Here is a 10,126-nt window from a genome sequence, read left to right on the forward strand (position 1 = left end):
GAAGCAATCACAAGCACTAAGGGTGACTGAGTGAGTACCTGGAATGAGTCAGGCAACCACGGGCTTAATCACTGCTCCATGAGGTGTTCTAAACCATCATTAAATCCACTACCAGCAGGTTCATTCTGACTCAGGGCAACTCTATCTAGGGTTTCCTAGATGGTCAATTTTTGCTAGAGCTCCTGGTGAATTTGAACATCAGACTTTGTGGTTATCAGTCCCATGCCTAACCCATAAGGCAACCAGGGCGACTTAAACAGTTATTAAAGAGCAATACATATTTAGCCCCATAGCCACAACCAAACTCATTGCTACTGTGTTCATTCAATTCCAACTTATAGCAGACCTATAGGATGGGGCAGAATTGCATCTGTGGGTTTCCGAGACTGTAGTTCTTTATGGGACTCGAAAACACCATCTTTCTCCCATGGGGTGGCTGGTGATTTCATACCACTGATCTGGTAGCTAGCAACCCAAAGAGTGACTCACCACGCCGCCAGGGGTCATTGGGGTGACTCCATGAAAACCTCGCAGATGATATCTCAATGCACATCTTCTTTCTTCTCACTCAAACTCCCTGCCACTGAGTCAATGGTGACTCACAGTGACCCTTTGGGACAGGGTAGGACTGCCCCTGTGGGTTTCTGAGACTGTCACTCTTTACGGGAGTAGAAAGTCCTACTCTGCCCCGCCCCCACCCAGGGGGTGGCTGGTAGTTTTGAACTGCTGACTGTGCGGATTGCAGCCCAATGTATAACAAAACTTTCTTAGACATGACAATATATTTCAGGATATAGTGGTGAGATGCATGGTGTTCATCATAAAACCAGTCCTCGGGGAGATGTTAGCTTTAGCTTCATAGGCGGTGTCCTGTGTGTAGAATCAGTGAAACAGCAGTGGGAAAAGGTCTGCAGTGACACCATTCGTCTAATCCACTGCCTCAAGGCAGTGCCGCCCTTACCCACCGAGAAGGAATTGGTTAGGCAGAAAGCTGGCTTTCCGTGTGAGCTGTACCCAGCACATGTAAAAAACATAGCCGACTGCATGCTGCATTGACTAAGGAACATACATATGCATTTAAATCACTTATGTTTTCCTTTTTTTATGATGCATCAGTGAATTATAGTCCTTCTGCGTTTGTAATTAGGAGGCGGAACAGATGTGATGGCTTCATTTAAAGAGACGTGTCCATTACAATAACCTATAAGACCAAGTAATTGTTTGCTTTCACACGTGCGAGTCAGTCCGCTGTGCCTGTAGGTTTGAGCCATTTAAATAGACTATGGAGAAATACATCTGTCTTCAGGATCTGGTGACTGATGGTGGGTGTCAGAAATGGTCCTGACCGAGGTCAATGGTGCTGATATACGAGTGATACATGCGGTAGCTCTTGTTTGTTTGCTGTGACTTCTCCTTCTCTGGGAGCCAAGACGGCATCAAAGAAATAATACTCTTCCTCCACATTGGTGTTTGTTCCCAAATCAATAACAACCAGTCACGTTCTTCTCAATGAGACGAAGCCTTTTGTTTTAATCAGCAATGGCACGTGGTCAACCTAAATTTTCAACCATCATCGCACACTTGGTGGTCAAATGTGTATATTAGCCCTGGCTCTTTGTTTGAAAGTCAATAAGATGTGGATTTCTATTCTGATCAATGACAGCTGTCTGGAGATCTGTGGTCATGCTTGATTAAGATTGGTTCTGACAGCCAACACAGTCGCCGGCAGACAATTTTTTAACACATGAACTTCACTGACCCAATTATCCAATGCTTACCCCACCCCGAGCCCCGTGTAAATGTGTCTCTAGCAAACTTTGCACCATTTTCTTCTTGCAACACAATGCACTTGTGGTGAAATTTTAACTAAAAGTAGTCTTTGTAGAATGGCTGCATATGAAGCCCTTGTACCCCTGTAATTAAACACCTCTTTGAGTCATCCTTGCTTGTAGATACATTCTGAAGCTCAAGGTTACCATTTTTGTAAGAAAAACTTTATTAAAACTTCATTATTAAAAACACTACATGGCCTGTTACCACTTGAGGAGGGTGTGGTTCTGTACACATCCCATTTACCACAAATTAATTCTAAAAATACATTCATTTTTGTCACTCTAAGATTTCTCAGGAAGGTTTTCTCTGGGAAGTGATGAAGCATGCTCTAATGACTATGAAGTTCAATCTAATCATTTCTGCTTCTGTCTATTAGCATATTGCTATCTGACTCTGGGGCAGCACTATTAGGCCCTGGAGGCGGGTGGAGGAAAACATGTTTTTAAGAGTTTTAATCATACCCGTGAGATGGCCAGCATGATGAGACCTTTGAGCCCAGTCCAGTGTACAAAGGTGCTTGCTTCTTTTGGATGGATTGTTTGTATTTATTGAAATAGAAGAGAATTGTTAGCTTTCTGTTTTTTGTGGTAGAGGTTTATCTTCAGTTTGTATGTTCTGTATTTTACTAGTCATGGCCTTGATTTAAAATAATATTTTGACAGTTTTATTGACATATATCTAATCATGCACTAATAATTTAAATGGCTTGAGTATATCAAATGAGATATGCAATCGTCACTGCAATCAATTGTAGAATATTTTATTCACTTTTGTACTTAACATTCCCCCAATGCCCTGCCATTACCTCATGAAACTATTAATCTAGTTACTGTCTCCATAACTCTTCCTAGTCTGGATTTCATCTAAAAAAATCCCCAACAACAAACAATATCATACAAACAACAACAACAACAACAACAAAACCCTACAACAACACGATAAAATGTAAACTCTTCAATCCAAAAGAAATCAGAAAATAATAAAAACTAGAACAAATTTTTTTAGTTTTTGGTGCATACAAGTGTACATTCATCCACAGAGGTAGAACACACAAAGCACGTACTGGTGGGCTTGAGCCAGCAACCTTGCAGACAGCAGCGCAATGCTTAACACACTGCACCACTGGGGCTCCCACTAGAACAAATTAAAAATGGGTCAAAAGGGAAAAAAATAAGATTGTACATTTTAACTGAACTATATCTGTATCAATTGACTTTCCAGTCAGTGGTCCTAGGGAATTCAATGGAGGCATAATCCCGTGGGGACCCTGCAAATGGATTTTGGGCTTTCACTGTCCTCCATAGCCTTCTGCAAACTGAGTGCTCAGGATTTACGATCTGCGTTTGGATTCGATCTCCTTCTCCGATCTCAGATTCTATTATTTACAATCCTTGGAACAAACAGGCTGGAGTGCTTCCGTGTGGATTTATCTCCCATCTCACTTAGATGACTGCTTGTTTTAGAACAAGCTTTTAGGATTGCAGATGCTATGCTCTCTGATAGCCAAGCACCATCTGATCTCTTCACTACACTTTGCTAGATTGATTTTTATAGTAATAAACTTATTAAATGTATACTCTGTACATTCAGAACTCAAAACCAAACTCACTGTTATTGAGTTCATTACAGCCAAGTGGTGTAGTGGGTTACTCATTGAGCTGCTAACCACAAGGTTAGAAGTTCATAACACCAGCCTCTCTGTGGGAGAGGGTTACAGTCTTGGAAACCCACAGGGGCAGTTCTACTCTGTCTTATAGGGTTGCTATGAGTAGGAATGATAATGATTTTTTTATCCTAACCATTGATTTCCACTTGAGAAAGAGAAATGAAGATAAATTACCTTCAACTGTAGTTTAGGACATGCATTTCCTACATATGTAGATTTTAAAATGTTTTAAAGATGTATTTTAAGATTGTTGATAAATGATGAATAGATCTTGGTATCAAAGACCTTCCCAGAGGAATGATCAGGTCCCAACTTATTAAGTTGATATTCGATTGCTTAGTTAATTATTTATGGGTGCCATGTAAATCGACACACAGCATAGAAAGCTGGAAATCTCTTTGTGGAGGGAAACCCAATAGGACAGAAATTCATCTGCTTGGGGTTATTTCACTAAAAGCTTCTCTGAAACTGACTTTTTAGGCTTTTAAGGTTTCTGAGATTTCAATTTGATCATTTATTTAGACCACTTTTATGTTAAAGTGTAACATTTATTAGAAAGCAAGATAGATGTTCTTATTATATTTAAAATAAAAATAATTTAACTGTCTTAATTTGCAAGTTATATCTAAATTAATTGATACTAAGTATAGGAGGTAGTTAGTTTATTGTGCCAACCTGGCCGATAAACACCTGTGGGGTTAACTGCAGGGCGGAGAGATAAATGGCTCAGTGAGCCTCGCCTTTCTAGTTCTCGGATCTCTTGTTTGTGATGGTTGCACCAGGGTGCAGCTGCCTTAGCAGTTCCCTGCTTCAGCTTGCAAGATTGACTTCCTACAAGACATCCCCAAGGAGAAGCCCCATGGACCTACCCCGATGCAGCCCTGGGTGCTGGAGCAGCCGGGTGGAGACCCCTGCCAGTGCTGGGATGCTTACACATTTACTGATTCGGCTTTCCTCCTGCAGTCATTATTGCATGTGGTTTGTGGGATGGAGGAGGACTTTGTGGATTGGTGTTGGACATATGGGTTAATGTTGGACTTGTGGGCTTGGGCAGCACTGGGTTGGGATGTTTTCCCAACTTAACCTTTATATAAAACTCTCTCTTATGCATGAGTTTCTGTGGATTTGTTTCTCTAAAGTACCCAGACTAACACAGTATAAATGCTTTTATTCCACAGAAGCTCAGTTTCCTGGAAGACTTATAATGTTCAAACTTCCAAAAAACTTTTACACATAAATAATGTCTGTGTATATGTGCATGTGCACACACACGCACACACATATATACATATGTGTATATATCTGTAGATACATATCCTGAGCTACAGATCGATACATTCACATCAAAGGCTGCCAGTCCTCAGTATCTCTCAAAGTGTACTGATCTTCATCCATCCTATACTTGTTCATTATCTTCTTTTTGTCCTATAATTCCTGTCATAACCTTATCCTTCCTCTTATGCCACAAAGTCAAAGTCTCCCAGTTTATTTTTTCAGTTTTTCTTCTTTCTCTGGGCTCTCATAGCAAAGCCATCTGCCAGGTATCCAGGGTACCACGTCTTGCACTAATTTCCCAAAGTTTGCTGTTTTAAGTTAAATCCCCACACTTTTATGAAGCCATGGTGTTTTCATAGCCTCATCTGCGTGTGAAAAGTGGACAAGGGATGAGGAAGACTGGAGAATCATCGATGCATTTGATTTATGGGGTTGGCAAAAATATTAGAAGAACTCTAGAAGACAATAAAACAAACCCATCTGTCATGGAGGAGGTACAGCCAGACTGTTCTGAGAAACAAGGGTGGAACTTCCAGGAGAAGACGGACAGACACTGGGGCTTGCTCGGCGGGTTCAAACCTAGCAGTTGTGAGGCTGGTGTAGGGCCAGGCAATGGTTTGTCCTGTGGCACATGGAATCACGATGAATCTAAACCAAACACAACGGCACCCGGCAACTCTAGCATCCAAACTATTGCATTGGCTATCCTCTGATCCACATTGTTTCTCCTCCAACTGATTACCACGTGATTTTGTTTTAAATCGTTTTATTGGCAAATACTTCCCCTATTATACCATTTACCTGTACAGTGATATTAAGAAAAGTAGTGAAATCATTACCACCATTGATTTCAGAACATTTTCTTCTAGTACTCGTTGTTAGCTTCCCATTTTCCCAAAACCTCCCCCCTCTGCCCCTAGGCAATTCTCAATCCAGTTACTGTCGCCATCGACCTACCTCTCTTGGATTTCATCTATCGAAAATCATACAAAACATACATAGGAAGAAAACAAACAAGAAGCCAATAACGGCTAGACAAAACCTAGACAAACCTCAGTCAAAAAGAAAGCAGAAAATATAGAAAATTGAAAAACAAATGTAAATTGGGTCAAAAGGATATCAAATCATCAGTTATTACATTTTAAGCTAACTATCTGCCATATTTGACTTTACAGTGCTCTCTGTCTGATAGAAGGCTATTCACATTCTTCCACTATGGTCAGAGATGATTCACTGAAGGTTTAATTCATGGGGGAAACCCTGCCAGTGAATTTTGGGCTTCCCCTGTCATCCATAGCCTTCCGTAGACCGATTGTTCACAATTTAAGCTCAGCTACCATTCCCTTCTTCGGATTTGTATTTTATTATTGACAATCCTTGGATCACACCAGCTGGTGCACTTCTTCCACGCAGACTTAGTTGATGGCTTACGTAGAGGACTCCTTGTTTTAAGACAAGCCTCTGAGACCCCAGATGGTATTCTTTCTGATAGCCAGGCACCATATGGGTTGTCTTTAAAGTGAACCAGAGGCCTATATAGGCCATAGATATATAAATGGATTTGGAGCTCACACTTAATTCTATCCCCAGTCTAAGAACAAGTAGTTCTTATGACATGGCCAAGTTCGATGCTAACCCTGATGAAGAGATCACTGAAAGATGGGTTGTGGCAGAGCAGTCCTTTCAAAGCACAGCTCTGACTTGGTTGTAGTGTCACCCAAAACTTTCAGGGGCTTTCTACTGCATTCAGCTTCAAGTGCAAATCTCCTTATCGTGGCCTTAATCTATACTTTTGGTGTTTCCTTTGAAGTGGTGACGTTCAAGAGCTAGACTCTGTGCTTTTCCACAGTTATGTGTTTGTCATGTCCTTCTGAGATTTAGCCAATTCCTTCACATGGCCTTACTAGCCATTATCCCTTTTGTGATGTTTCGTCAATTATAGCTGCTGTGCCCATGGTTATAATCCCATTTGGGAAGGAATTCTCTGTTATCGGTAAGGTGGGATGTATTCCGAGTCCAAGTCTCCACCTTCATAGAGGGGGTGACTCAAGTCATTAACTTTTGTTTCTTTAGGAGTACGGTCTGCTTAAAGGCAAAAATCACAATTCCATATAAGAAAAAGCCACCTCAGAAGCAGGAACATGCAGAGAAATCCCAGAACCACTGGGCAAAAATCTACTCGTGGGGCACATTTGAGACCTATGTCTAAAGTGGCAGAGGCCAACCAGAGGCAATGGAAACCCTGCCATGCTGAGGACAGAGGCCCAAGCAAGGAGATCATGAGGCAGAGCAGAGACTGGAGGTGAAGGCAAGCAGCACCTAGATCATGGGACTGGGAGGCCAAGCCACAGGCAAGTTTCCTGACTCTGAGAGACAGAACCAAAAGACCATGTGGCTGAGAAAGCTGAATACAAGAAAGGGAGACTTGGCTGCTGTCTTGACTGCTCTTCAGAGGCGCTGCTGTGGACCAATAACTGTATCCTAACTGTTTACTGACCCTAGCTTGTGATCCCTTACTGACTTTCTTAAGAAACCCTTATTGTTTGAGTTCGGTGTTGCCATTGCAATAAGTGATTGAACCTCGCAGTCATGTGTCACAAGAGGATGGCTGATTTCAGAATCGGTAAAGGAAATGGAGCTGGAGGGATGGCTGATCTTTGCCTTGTGGCAATAAGGAAGACAGAGAAGGTCCGTGCTGGTTTCCCAACCTTCCCACTGTGAGAACCACTCAACTCTTCCACTGCAAAGGTCATGATAACAGCCGCCCCCAGATAGCGCTTTCTTCAATGCTCCCAGCTACCATGACCTTTACGGTTCTCTGAATCAAGGAGTCCCCCTCCCCCTTTTCGTTTTACCTTTGCTGCATGTTTCACAGTAGATGCTGGGCATCCGCTTTGTGTTAAGTATCACAGAGTTCAGAGTTTCCCCAGAGTTAACACAGGCTTTTGGAAACTCCATAACATTTGACACAGGCTCCCTCGTGTAGGAGGTTTGCAATGTTTTGTATCAGGGTGAGGAAAGGACTGAGGACTTTATTGCAAGGACAGGGAAGTGTCAACTACTAAGACAATGCCTGCAAAGAGGTGGCCCGGGCTTGCAGAGGAGAGCTGGGCTCTGTAGGGTTCCAACCTTCAGAAGCAGATCATCAAGCCTTTCTTGTAAGAAGCCTCTGGGTCGATTTGAACTTCCAACCTTTCAGTTAATGGTCCAGTGCTTAATTATTTGTACCAGCAAAGGATTTCTATCAAAGACATGTTGTTGTTGTTAGGTACCATCCACTTGGTTCTGACCCATAGCAACTCAATGCATAATAGAACGAGAACTGTGTTTCAAAGGCATAGCTACTAAGAAATAGGAAACATTTTAGTTATAATTTTGCACACTGTTAGCATTGATCACACTAACACACTAACTGCTGTATGTTCTGCTAATGGGGTAGAAAGCTCCCTGAAGGATGCAATTCCATTAGTAAATTATAAACTCAATAACAGAAGCTAATATCTCTTGAGCCCTGTTTATATGTCAAGCAGTTTAAACAATTTAGAACTATTAACTCATTTAATAATTGCAACAACCCTGTGATATAGAAACTATTATTATTTGTATTAGGCTGGGTTGACTAGAGAAACAAATCCAGAGACACTCAAATGTGTGTAAGAGAGAACAATTGTATATTGAAATCAAAGAGCAGTTGGATATTGAGAAAACGTCCCAGCCCAGTCCAGATCAAGTCCATAAGTCCGAAATCAGTCCATATGTCCAATACTAGTCCATAAATTCCTCTTTAGATTCAAGCAGCACATACAATGATGCTAAATGCAGGAAGATCATGGGCTGATGAGTGGACCTGATTGGTGCTAGCTCCAATTTAAGAACAATTAGTTCTTATATCATAGCCCTGATTAATACTCACCCTAGGAAGGGAGCACAGAAGATATGGGTGCTATAGCAAAGTGTGGTGAAGAAATTAGATGGTGCCTGGCTATCAGATACAGGGTAGCGAGTGATGGGGACCCAATGCCCATCTGTAGACAACTGGACATACCTTGCAGAGGGGTAGTGGGGAGGAGATGAGTCACTCAGAGTTCAGTGTAGCAATAATGAAACTCAACCTTCCTCTAGTTCTTAAACGCTTCCTCCCCTCAACTATCATGATCCCAATGCTACCTTGCAAACCTGGTTAGACCAGAGGATGCACAGCGGTACAGATGGGAACTGGAAACACAGGGAATCTAGGACAGATGAACCCCTCAGGACCAGCGGTGAGAGTGGCGATACCGGGATGGAAGGGGGGTAGAAAGGGGGAATCGATCACAAGGATCTACATACAACCTCCTCTCTGGGGGGTGGGCAACAGAAGGGGGGGGAAGGGAGACGCAGGGCAGTGTAAGAAAAGATAAAATAATAATTTATAAATTATTAAGGGTTCATGAGGGAGGGGGGAGCGGGGAGGGAGGGGAGAAGGAAAATGAGGAGCTGATTCCAGGAACCCAAGCGGAAAGCAAATTTTGAGAATGATGATGGCAACAAATGTATAAGTGTGCTTTACACAATTGATGTATGTATGGATTGTGATAAGCGTTGTATGAGCCCCAATAAAATGATTTTAAAAAATCGTTCCTGGACCTGTGTTTCTTACCTGCCTTTGGCCCCCTTTCAAAAGCTCCTTGCTAATTTATGATAGAGATTCTTATCAATAATCTCCCTGGGGCATAACGATCTTCCATCAATATTTCTCTGATTATGCACTGGTACTAATTTTTTAGAGCATTGTTGAGAGACGGATATTGGACTAACTCCATATGTAACTCTATACCACAGTACCTGGATTATTCACTTGTACACAATCAGTCCTTTCGTGGCTGGACACTCTTTACACAAACAGTGGGAATTGGTTGTCAGGGAAATTTTACACTATATTCACTGAGAATGTCCATCAAGGGTGTCGCAGAATAGTCTGATACCTAATACAGCATATAGGGCACTGATGTAGCAAGACCATGATTGTCCACCTGCCGACAGTTCAACTATCTGGGTACAACTGTGCTGTCTTCCATTGAAACTATTATGATCTACATTCAATTATTATCAAGGGAGGTGCAGAGAGCTGAAGTGGTATTGCTCAAAGTTATATTAAAAGGCAGTATGTGATACTTACTTTTGACCCAGGATAATTAAAGCAGCCTTCTAATGATAAGTGGTCAGATTTTTTAATTATTATAAAATATTGTTCTGCTAGTCTGACCCAATGGACCAACTTTCACTGCTAGGGACAAGTTCCAATTCCTTTTTAGAACTTGGAAAGTATGGATACAACATGAAATCAAATAAAACATAATGCTAAGTGCAGTA

The sequence above is a fragment of the Echinops telfairi genome, unplaced genomic scaffold (assembly GCF_000313985.2).
Source record: "Echinops telfairi isolate 266 unplaced genomic scaffold, ASM31398v2 ScPeMD7_23;HRSCAF=83, whole genome shotgun sequence".
Lineage (NCBI taxonomy): Eukaryota > Metazoa > Chordata > Mammalia > Afrosoricida > Tenrecidae > Echinops > Echinops telfairi.